We start from the raw sequence: 13,136 nt of genomic DNA, 5'->3' as shown, positions 1-13,136 counted from the left end.
TCATCAACAGGTATGCTTCATGTCTCTCCATGCATTTGAGCAGAACCATATCAAAGTTTCTCTTGTACAGCACGTTACCATTCAGGTAGAAGTTGTCGGCTAATCTCCTAAAAGTCTTCAAGATGCATTACAGTCAAATTGGGAACTTCGTTCCAATACTTCACCATAATCATTGAAGCCAATGTCGCAAGAGCATCTGCCATTCGGTTTTCATCTCGAGGGATATGATAAAACTCGACCTTTGTAAAGAAAGTTGAAATCCTCCTCACATAATCTCTATATGGTATCAAACTGGGTTGATTCGTCTCCCATTCATCTTTGGTTTGATTCACAACCAAAGCTGAATCTCCATAGACATCCAAATATTTGATTCTGAGATCAATGGCCTCTTCAAGCCCCATAATGCAAGCTTCATACTCAGCCATATTGTTTGTACACTTGAAAGTCAATCTAGCTGTAAATGGAAAATGCATGCCCTGAGGAGTAATAATCACTGCCCCAATGCCATTACCATACTGATTAACATCTCCATCAAACACCATGCCCCAACGAGAACCAGGTTCTGGCCATTCTTCAAGCAATGGTTCACCACAATCTTTCATATTCAAGTACAAAATATCTTCATCAGGAAAATCGTACTGCACAGACTGATAATCTTCAATTGGTTGGTGAGTCAAATGGTCAGCCAAGACACTACCTTTGATTGCTTTCTGAGATCGGTATTCAATATCATACTCGAATAGCAACATCTGCCAACGGGAAATCCTCCCGGTTAAAGCAGGCTTGTCAAAATATTCTTGATTGGATCCAATTTGGATATCAACCAAGTCGTATGATTCAACATATATTGACGCAGACGCTTAGTAGCCCAAGCCAATGCGCAAAAAGTTTTCTCAAGCATAGAATACCGAGTATCACAATCGGTGAACTTCTTACTGAGGTACTAAATTACATATTCTTTCTTTCCAAATTCATCTTGCTAACCAAGAACACAACCCATACTCTCATCAAGCACAGTCAAATACATTATCAAGGGTCTTCCTTCAATAGGTGGAGACAGAATTAGAGGCTTAAACAGATACTCTTTGATTCTGTTAAAAGCTTTTTGGAAATCTTAGATCCAATCCAAGACTGATCCTTCCAAAGAAGCTTGAATATAGGTGCGCATGTGGCAGTCATATGCGAAATGAATCTGGAGATATAATTCAAGCGACCGAGAAAACCTCTGATATGCTTCTCGGTTTTTGGCGCAGGCATCTCTTGTATTACTTTGACCTTGGCAGGATCAACTTCAATACCCTTCTCGCTGACAATAAAGCCCAACAACTTACCAAAATGAACACCAAAGGTACACTTATTGGGATTCAAGCGGAGTTTGTACTTCCTCAAACGTTGGAATAACTTCAACAAATGTTCAGCATGTTCTGCTTCATCAATGGATTTAACAATCATATCATCAACATAGACTTCGATCTCTTTATGCATCATATCATGAAAAAAAGTAGTCATTTTCTTTCGTAAGTTGCACCGGCATTCTTTAAACCGAAAGGCATCACTCTATAACAGAATGTTCCCCAAGGTGTAATGAACATGGTCTTCTTCATATCTTTGGGTGCCATCTTGAAATGATTATATCCGGAAAATCCGTCCATAAACGAAAAGACTTTGAACTTAGTTGTATTGTCTACCAACATATCAATGTGTCACAGAGGGAAATCATCTTTCGGACTGGCTTTTTTCAAATCTCTATAATCAACACACATACGGATTTTTCCATCCTTTTTTAGAACATGCACAATATTGGCTACCCACTGCAAACACTCAACAGTAACAAGGAAACCAATATCGATATGCTTTTTCACTTCTTCTTTGATCTTCACTGCCATGTCAGGATGAGTCCTTCTCAATTTCTGCTTGTCTGGCGGGCATTCTGGCTTCAACGGCAATCTATGCTCCACAATCTCATAATCCAAACCAGGCATATCTTGATAGGACCAAGCAAACACGTCTGAATATTGTCAAAGAAGATCAATCAACCCCTTCTTAACCTCTAGACACATTCGACATCCAATCTTGACTTCCTTCACATCATCCTCAGAACCGAAGTTGACTAACTTAATCTGCTCTTCGAATGGCTGAATGACTTTTTCCTCGTGCTCAAGTAGACGAGACAATTCATGAGATACTTATTCATCACTTTCTTCCTCGGCCTCAAACACAGGGAATTCAAAGTTTGGAGAAGGAGTAGGATCATTGTATTCAATGGGTTTAGAAACCAACCTTCATAATAATTTGATATTTTGATTTTAGATAAGTGATTTGTGACTAAATATTATGCAGATGGACAATTGTATTTATTTATTTATGTTTTTTTGTGATTACCTTTTTTTTAGAAAAAGGAAAAAGTAAAAATAAAACATCATAGATGTGGATGAATAGAATTGCATTTTATTAATGATCAAATTTGAAAATGCCAAACAATGTTAACTTGGAACGATGCACAATAATAGGAACATCGACAACAGTCCAATTGTGTCAAGCTTTTCCATGCGTCACAAAATTAGTGCAGTCTTCATCTTCATCACCCTCGATTACAACAGCTAAGTGTTGTTGATTACCATGAATGAACCCTTCGCTATGAAAACTGGGTTGCACATCTTCAGCCTTAATCACAGACGTTCCTCGTTGGAAACCGAAACTGACTCTGCTCTTGTTCTCGGCGACCTCTACCATCCGGCCCCACTGATCAGAATTACCATCTTCAAAAATCTTATGTGCGTCTTTAAAGGAGGATATGGGCGCCCCAACTCTCTTTTCTTATGCAATAGATAGAGCTTGGAACAGAGTTCCAATCTCATCCTCAGCTTCTACATAAGATAAATACGACAGATGGCTCACCAAGAGAGCCTTCTCTCCACCGACGATAACAAGCTTACCATTCTTTAGAAACTTCAACTTCTGATGTAGCGATTTGGAAATCACTCGGACCTATCTTCACAGGAAGATCCACCTCACCAATTACAGTCTTGCGAGAACCATCAAAAGCTTTGACGATCACGCCACTGTACCTCATCGGAGCTCCTTGATATGACAATCTGAAAAGAGTTGATTTGGGGAGTCCATTCAAGGAAGAATCGATGTCAACCAACACATTAGACAATGCATCCTCCTTGCAGTTCATCGATATATGTAATGCCGGATTGTGATTCCTACCCTCCTCGGGGAGTTCTTCATCACAAAATCTCATAGTGTTGCAAGAAGTGATGTTAGCCACAATATGGTCAAACTGATCCATTGTTACATCATGTTCCACATAGGCTTACTCCAATACCTTTTGCAATGCTTCTCTGTGAGCTTCAGAATTCATGAGCAGAGACAACACGTAAATCTTGGAAGGAGTTTGGTGCAACTGCTCCACCACATTAAACTCGCTCTTCTTGATTAAATGGAGTACCTCATCATCATTGTTAGGCTTCAAACTGCTGGATTCACCAGACTGACACTTTGGAGCGCTAACCGGATCAACTGCAGGCACTTCAACCTTCTTACTAACATCCTCTACACTCTTTGGGAACACAGGCCCAAAAACCCGACCGCTAAGGGTCACTTTTGTCACATCAGCAGTACTCACGACAGAACTGGTTGTAGGCAAAGGGACCTCTTGACCATTCTTCAACATAGTAGCGTTGTACTGATACGGAATAGCTTTATCGGATGCGTACGGGATTGGGCCCGCTAACCATATTACCGACGGCGATACCGATCTATTGTTGATATTGTTACTGTTGCTGCTATCAAATTGAATTACCACTCTCTCTGGAGTCTTGAACACGGGAGCTATTACATTCACATCGTCACCCAAGTAACGGGACTGAAAAATCTGGATCATACCTTCATCCATCAACCTCTGGATGTCTATCTTCACAACCACACAACCTCGGGGGTTCACACTACAAATTGCACAACCATCATGGTCATGCTCACAATCACTCACCATGCAGATATATTTGTGCATCGTCACCCAGGACCTTCTAATGAAACAGACATCATGTACCTTGAACTCCACGGGACAGTTGTCCACCATATTAATAGAAGGATTACCATGAGCAGGTAATGGGTTAGCTTTGACATTTGGCGCACGGTCCTCAAAGGACACCATCCCACTCTTGACCAACTTCTGGACTTCATATTTCAGCGGGTAACAATTCTCAATATCATGACCAGGAGCCCCTTGGTGAAAGGCACAGTGAAGTTCTGGGTTATACCACCTGTAAGTCCCCAATTTTGACCCTAAGATCCCTCATGGTATCATAACATTGCATTTGCATAGCCTCAAGGATCATGAGCATCTTGGTTCCCTTTGCCTTTGGATGGGACTCCTTGTGATTGGTTTGAGATCACCAAGCATGCTTGAATTATACATCATTGTTTCTCTTACTTTTGTTTACTAAAAAAAAAGGAAAAAAAAAGAATAATAAATAAATAAATAAAATATAACAAAAAAATTTTGGACTTGGGCCTCTCTCATTTGAGCCCACAGGTCCACAAAAACCAGGTTATAAATTCAGAGTTTTAGTGAAACAGAGATTCCATTCCTATTACCCTGGCAGGAAAAAGAAAGTGAGAGAAGAGCTAACAGAGTTCAGAGCAACCTCCAGAGGCTGAAGGGAACTCATCGGCAAAGAACCAATTCCCTCTCGTAAAAACCCTCAGATTGCTCTGCAAATCCAACGGTACAATTCAATTTCATTCGATCTCTCCAATCAGGTTTGCCCTATATCCATCATCTTTATGCCTTCAATTTGAATTTTCTGAATATATGAGGTATTATGGGTGAATTTGATACCCTTTTGATGCATGTGTTTGACAGGAGGTTTAGGCCTCCTACCCTTGGTTGCTTTTTGTGAGCTTTTTTGTGAATTTTAATGGCATGATTCATGTGGTTACATTTTGATTTGGGGGCAACTCTTGATTACACTATCTTGTTTCTCTAACCTGTTTGCTGAGTTTTTTTTTGTGAGGGCTCACATGACTCTTGCAGAGATGGCCTGGTGTTCCACTTTATTTGTGGGATACCACCTGGAGGTTTATTCCGATTACCTGTGCTTAATGGCTTGAGATATTTGTTTGTGACTGCTTATTCCAAAGGGTGGGAGCTACTTGGATCATCAATATGATCTCAAGAGGGGAACTCCCAATGTGGTTTTATTTTCTTTTCCCCTTATCTCTTGTATGTTTAGGAATTTAACCTTTTTTTTCCCCATTCTAACCCAAGCCAAAACTTTTTGTGCAAACAATAACTTTTGTTTTCAACATTAGAAACCTAAGCCTTATGCTTTTGATTTTCAAACTTATTTTTCATAACACTTATTTTGAATTGAACCTTTTAATCCACTTTAACCATATTTTTGTAAATACTTTTAATTGGTAAATATAACCCATTCAAATACTTTTTGTGGTTTCAATGGCCACCTTCTTAATCAAACCATTTTTTTATAACCATTAGCTATTAGGTTTGAGTTATCCTTGAGGTAGATATAATACTCACCTTTATCCTTAGTGATGGACAATGAGTCTTCCATGCTTATTATAGGGTTAACCCCTCACTAGCATGTTAAAGCTATCCTCACATGGTGGATTTGTGGTTTTAGGTTGAGTTTTCTCCCTTTGATAACAAAAGACCTTAAGGTTTTTGGACCAATCAATTCGCCAACTTTTTTTTGAATTTTTTTACCCCGAACTACAAGGTTTTGATCCTAATCTTTTTTTAAGATGGTACGTAGGCAATGGTTCATCCATTCAAACACAAAATGTAAATAAATTTGTATATTCTTTTCTCATCCCTTCAATCATGTTTGCACAAATAAATTTTCACAAGACAACAACCTTTACAACAAATGTGAAAAGGGCTCCCTAGGAGTACCTAGGATGCTTTGGGTGCCTAACACCCTCCCATTGCATAACCAACCCCCTTACCCAGATCTCTGATACTTTTACTAGTTTTTGATTCGATAAAACTTTTAGGTTTTTGTTCGCTTTCTAACCATTCCTTTGGATAAATAGAAGTGCGGTGGCGACTCGACTTGTATGATTTACCTTGGATTTAGTCAATATCTCTAATGGTAACGAATACTCCGCTACAGAAAAATGGCGACTCTGCTGGGGAGAAATAATTTGCCTAGTGGGTTTTGCCTACTTTTCATATTTGTTGTATTGTATTATATATATTTTTTTTTGTGACATATTTTTGTGCAATTTGGGGTTACTGTATTGTATGTAATGATTGAATTGTTTGAATATTAATTCCTTGTATGCTTGGTGATCTTCGTGAGATGAGTTCTATACCCGAACTCGAGTGCACTTAGGATAGGAGAATGGCACAGTCTTGTCGACTTGTGTGGAGTTATTCCTTAGCAAGTTGACTTGCAAGTCCATTCACTTGGTGGAGGTTATGTTAGGATCAATAATGTCACACAAGTAAGTTGTGGTTAGACATTACTTTTTCCAATATAGACCTTAGAAGCCAAGGTCCTTAGTTTACCAAGCCCATCTTAACTTATGCTTAGGATGTAGTGCGAAGGTCGTTCAAGTGTAAGATTTGATACGTTTGTTACGCGATACTACACTCATAAGAGTCTCTCTTGAGAATATTTTTGGAATACGAGTAGTCGTTTCTCCGATAATATCCAAAAGATGGGATGATGACTATGGGAACCTCTTGTAGAACATGTTTGGCAGGTTTAAACCTTAGTACATTCCCTTTGGGTGGTTCTTAACCTAAACTCCATGCTCGTGACTTGCAACAAACCCTTGATTCATGGTTGATCCGTTCAGGTATCCTTAATATCAATGGAACTTGGGTGTTGATAAGGTGTAAACCATAATCCACCAAAATGGATGGTTGATACTAAGGATAACATGATCCATCCCATGACCTTTGTTTGGTGTGCTTTGCTTGATCCTTGAGTGTGATTTTTGCATTCATGCATTCATGCACCCATTTGCATTCATATCATCAAAATAAATAAGAAAATTTTCAAGGAACTTAAGGGGTTTATTTGCAAAATTTTCAGACATGGAAAGACAAAGAAGGAATACAAAGAAGTACAGTTTCAGACAACCAGACTTGAAAGAGTTAAGGAATTTGACATCCTATGTATTAGATCCCTTGGGTTTCAAAGCTCGTTTTGGGAAGCTTCTTCCTCTTCTGACTACTCAGGTAGATGAAGGATTGTTGAGTGTATTGGTGCAGTTTTACGATCCTTTGTACCGTTGCTTCACGTTTCCGGATTTCCAGCTTTTGCCTATCCTTGAGGAGTATGCTTATCTTGTGGGTATACCTATTATGGATCAGGTGCCGTTCAGTGGCTTGGAGAGTATTCCTAATTCACAAGAGATAGCAGACATGTTGCACATAGATGAATCTCTGGTTGGTGCTCATATGACTATCAAAGGTGGAATTCAAGGTCTCCCTTCTGAGTTCCTCATTGCTCAAGCTACTATGTATGGGAAGGCCATGAGTGAGGACGCCTTTGAGGCCATATTTGCACTTCTCATCTATGGGCTAGTATTATTCCCCAACATCGACAAGTTTGTGGATGTGAACGCTATTAGGATTTTCTCTACTCTTAATCCCGTTCCGACTCTGTTGGGTGATACCTACTTCTCTTTGCATATGAGGAATGCAAAGGGTGGTGGCGTCATTAGTGTGTTGTTTGCCTCTGTTGTATAAGTGGTTTATTTCTCACTTACCTTAGACGGTCGCTTTCAAGGAGAACAAGGAATGTCTACGGTGGTCCACGAGACTTATGTCTCTCACTAATGATGATATCTCTTGGTATAACCATGTGTATGATGGTGTGCAGATTATTGACTCTTGTGGCGAATTCTCCAATGTACCTCTTCTTAGTACATGTGGTGGGATTAACTACAACCCTGTTTTGGCACGTCGGCAGCTTGGGTTCCCCTTAAAGGATAAACCTAATAACATTCTGTTAGAGGGTGTATTCTTTCAGGATGGTAAAGATCCCCAAGGCTTGAAAGCTAGGATGGTCCGCGCTTGGCGCCAGATTCATAGGAAAGGAAGGAAAGAGTTGGGTCCTAAGAATTGCATCACTATGGAGCCTTATACTGCTTGGGTTAGGAAGAGAGCTTTTGAGTATCTCATGCCTTACGAGTATCTGAGACCTACACCTATGATTATGGCTGGGCCTTCAACCCTCCCTAATCAAGGAGTAGAGGAGTTGAGAGACGAAGACCGTTCACGTGCTTGGATCCGTGAACGTGAAGAGTTGCTTCAGCAGATTAAGCAGAAGGATGCGTTGATTGAGTTTCTTGAGCATCAGGTTATTGATGACCCTGATGATGTATGGACTTCTCTACTTCCTCAGTCTTCTAAGTTCTGGAAGAGGAAGTATGATCGACTCGCCAAAGAGAAGGCCGATTTGGAGGCAGCCTACGAGAGGGAGGTGAAGAGGCTTCGCGCATCTTATCTTCCTGTGTCCCGAGCTTTAGATGATTGTTTCTAGGGATCCATAGGATGATTATTTTCCTTTTCTCTTGTATATGATTGACGATGCTGCACTTCTTTTCCCTGATATTCTTTGATGAGATATTTCCATATGTGATAAAATGCTTAATATTTCCAAAATTTGCAAATAAAACTCTAAAGTTCCTTTGAAATAAAAAATAAATCATATGCACAAGCATTGCATGCATCATATGCATAAGCAGGTTTTGTTTCCGGTCCCTTGCCCTGTGGTCTAACTCTGTGTCCTTCATTTATTTTGAAGACAAACTGACTCACCGGTACTACACTAGAGCCAACTCTGCAAGACTAATGGATCATCTAGAACAAGAGAACCGTGAACTGAAAGAGGAAGTGGCCAGATTGACTGCCCTAATGGAGTCACTCATGGCTGCCCAGAGCGAGTCTTCTCCGACACCTTCAACTCCTCCCCAGAGGACAGTTATCTCCGAGATTGTCTCCTCTACTGTGCCCGCTGCCAGTGCACAATTTGTTCCAACAGCCATGCCAACCGGGTTCCCGTGGGGGATGCCTCCCAATTTCATGCCTGAGGGTCTTGTTTCAGCCTTTGCTTCTATGCCGGCATCTAGCCCGGTCCTTATTATTCCTCCTCCTATCGTGCATACTTTGCCCAGAGTAGACGACACCATCTATCATTCTGAACCGTCTGAGGGTCCAGATGTTTATGAGAAGATGGATGCTATGAATGATTAGTTTCTTGAGCTTCGCAAGGAATTGAAAACTCTCAGAGGGAAGGATCTTTTCGGCAAGTCTGCTGCCGAACTCTGCTTGGTTCCAAATGTGAAGATCCCTGTGAAATTCAAGGTCCCTGACTTTGAAAAGTACAAAGGAAATACTCGTCCTCTCAGCCACTTGGTCATGTATGCCAGGAAGATGTCGACTCAAACCGATAATGACCAACTACTCATCCACTACTTTCAGGACATTCTTTCTGGTACCGCTTTGCGTTGGTACATGGGTTTAAACAGCGCGAACATCCGATCCTTCAATGATCTTGGCGAGGCCTTCGTCAAGAAGTACAAGTACAACGTGGATATGGCCCCCGATAGAGATCAATTAAGAGCCATGTCCCAAAAGGATAAAGAAACATTTAAGGAGTATGCCCAGAGGTGGCGAGAGGTGGCAGCACAGATCGTGCCTCCGCTAGAAGAGAAAGAGATGACTAAGATCTTTTTGAAGACTTTAAGTTCTTTTTATTATGAGCGGATGATTGCTAGCGCTCCTTCTGACTTCACCGAGATGATAAATATGGGGACGCGTCTAGAAGAAGGGGTCCGTGAAGGACGGTTAACCAGAGAAGAAGGCTCTTCTGCCAAACGTTATGAGGCGTTTGGAAAGAAGAAAGATCGAGAGGCACATGCTGTGACCTCCCATGAGAGACCAAGAAGACCCTCTATGATGAGGAAGATCGAGCGTCCCGTCGGTAACCAGCACCAGGTGGCTCATATAGCACCTGTTTTTAGAGACAATCAACAATATCAACAACAACAGCTTCGTCTGCAACAGCAGGCCTACCAGCCTCGAAACAGTAATCAGACCAATACAAGTTACGAGAGGAAAAGGGTCACCTTCGATCCTATTCCTATGACGTACGCAGAGTTATATCCCTCTTTGATAGAGAGGAAGCTGATTACTCCAAGAGACCCAACGGCTATACCTGCTAACCCCCAATGGTGGTATAAGCCAGAGTTACATTATGTTTACCATTCTGGTGCTCCCGGCCACGACGTGGAGAATTGTTACCCTTTGAATACCAAGGTTCAGGATCTTATGAGGTGTGGAATTCTGTGTTTTGAGGACGTAGGTCCTAATGTGAAGAAGAACCCATTGCCCGAGCATGGGAAATCCGTTAACATGGTCCAGGGGTGCCCTGGCAAATACAAAGTCAAGTATGTCAGTCATATCCGACAATCTCTAGTCCAGATGCATCGTTTGCTATGTGACTACAGTCATTACGAGCATGACCATGATAGATGCCGAGTCTGCTCTGTTAACCGATTGGGTTGTTGCCAGGTGCGCAAGGATGTTCAGGAAATGCTGGACGAAGGAGTCATTGAGATCCTTCAAAACAGGAGTGTTGAGGAAAATGAGCCTGAGGTCAATGTGATCTCCCTAGTCTTCAGGATACCCGAGCCTGTTATCATCAAGTACAATGGTAGCAAGCAGAAGGCTTCTCCCGCTCTGATCATTAAGCCTGCTGGTCCTATGCCTTACTCTTCTGAAAAAGCAGTTCCCTATCGCTACAACGTCGTAGCAGTAGAGAATGGGAAAGAGGTGTCCTTGCCCTCTTCTTTTGTTGTGAATATTGCCGATGTTAGTGGTTTGACCCGTAGTGGCCGTGTGTTTAAAGCGCCGCTGAAGCCTCAAATTAATGCTGATTTTGTTGAACGCCCGATTAGGAATGCTGTGAATTCTCTGAATCCGGCACTTGCTGTTAAGCCCTCCTCCGTACTGAAAACTCCTACTTTTGTTGGCCCGAGTGGCAATGTGAAAGAAGACTGTGACGAGATGCTGAGGCTCATCAAGAAAAGTGAGTACAATGTCGTAGACCAACTTCTACAAACGCCATCCAAAATATCTGTGTTATCCTTACTATTAAATTCAGAACCACACCGAGAGGCTCTGGAGAACGTGTTGGATGTGGCATATGTGGATCACGATGTCACTTTGGAGCAATTCGATAGCATTGTTGCAAATATTACTGCTTGTAACAACCTGAGCTTTTGTGACTCTGATCTCCCTGAGGAGGGAAGAGACCACAACTTGGCTTTACACATATCTATGAATTGTAGAGACGACGCCATGTCCAATGTACTGGTGGACACTGGGTCATCATTGAACGTATTTCCAAAGTCCACTCTCTCAAAGCTATCATATTAAGGATCTCCCATGAGGCAGAGTGGAATAGTTGTGAAGGCTTTCGATGGGTCTCGCAAAACTGTGATTGGGGAAGTTGATCTCCCAATCAAGATCGGACCAAGTGATTTTCAGATTACCTTCCAGGTTATGGACATTCACCCATCGTATAATTGTCTCTTAGGCAGACCATGGATTCACGAGGCAGGCCCCGTGACGTCCACCCTACACCAAAAACTGAAATTTGTGAAGAACAAGAAGCTGGTGGTGGTAGGGGGAGAAAGGGCTCTCCTGGTTAGCCATTTGTCTTCCTTCTCTTATATAGATGTTGAGGTTGAAATTGGAACTCCTTTCCAAGCTTTATCTATAGCTGAGCCTATTGAGAAGAGAACTCCTTCATTTGCTTCCTACAAAGATGCAAAGTTGGCCATTGAGCGTGGCGCAACCACTGGTTTAGGAAAAATGATTGAGTTAGAAGACAAAGAATCCCGGGCTGGCATAGGTTTTTCTTCTGGTACTTTCAACAAGCAAGGTTTATTCAAGAGTGGAGGTTTTATCCACACTGGTCTAGATGAGGAGGCTGCTGCCGTCTTAGAAGAAGATATAAAGGATTCTGGCAATTTCATCATCCCTGGAGGGGTCTGCAACAATTGGGTCGCTGTGGATATTCCAACAGTTGTCCATAAGTCAACATAATGATCACTTTGTTTAAAAACCCTTCTCCCATGCCAAAAGGAGGAGTGATGACATTGTTGGCGCATAAACACAATGATATTTTCATTCAATAAATTCATGTTAAATGTTTGTTTTTCCATTTATTTTCCCTTTTCGCTTTTTGCATGAAATTGGTGATCACATAAAACCCTAAATAAGAATAAAATCAATCTTCTCATCTGCATAATGATCGCCTTGTTTGAATTCTAAAGCTTTTCATATCCAAAATCATTATGCAGGTTAATTTCTAAACCCATTGAACATAATGATCCAACACCATCTCCCAATTTTGAATTCCCTGTATTTGAGGCAGAGGAAGATGATGTTGAAGAGATTCCTGACGAGATTACCCGTCTACTTGAGCATGAAGAGAAGATCATTCAGCTGCATCTTGAGAATCTGGAAACAGTCAACTTGGGGTCCGAAGATTGTGTGCGAGAGGTAAAGATTGGGGCACTTCTGGAAGAATCTGTTAAGAAGGGGTTGATTGAATTGCTACGAGAATATGTCGATGTCTTCGCTTGGTCATATAAAGACATGCCTGGTCTAGATACTGATATTGTGCAACATTTCTTACCTTTAAAGCCTGAGTGCATACCTGTAAAGCAGAAGCTCAGAAGAACTCATCCTGATATGACAGTGAAGATCAAAGAGGAAGTTCAGAAGCAAATTGATGCGGGGTTCCTGGTGACTTCTATATATCCTCAATGGGTGGCCAATATTGTGCCCGTGCCTAAGAAAGATGGAAAAGTTCGGATGTGTGTGGACTATAGAGACTTGAACAAAGCTAGTCCGAAAGATGATTTCCCTCTACCACACATTGATATGTTGGTAGACAATACAGCTAAATTCAATGTCTTCTCGTTTATGGACGGATTTTCCGGATATAATCAGATTAAAATGGCACCCGAGGATATGGAGAAGACAACATTCATCACACCTTGGGGAACATTCTGTTATCGAGTGATGCCCTTCAGTTTGAAGAACGCCGGAGCCACGTATCAACGAGCTATGGCTA

The sequence above is a fragment of the Lathyrus oleraceus genome, chromosome 3, assembly GCF_024323335.1.
Source record: "Lathyrus oleraceus cultivar Zhongwan6 chromosome 3, CAAS_Psat_ZW6_1.0, whole genome shotgun sequence".
NCBI classification, from domain to species: Eukaryota; Viridiplantae; Streptophyta; class Magnoliopsida; order Fabales; family Fabaceae; genus Lathyrus; species Lathyrus oleraceus.
Note: the sequence above shows the minus strand (reverse complement) of the source record.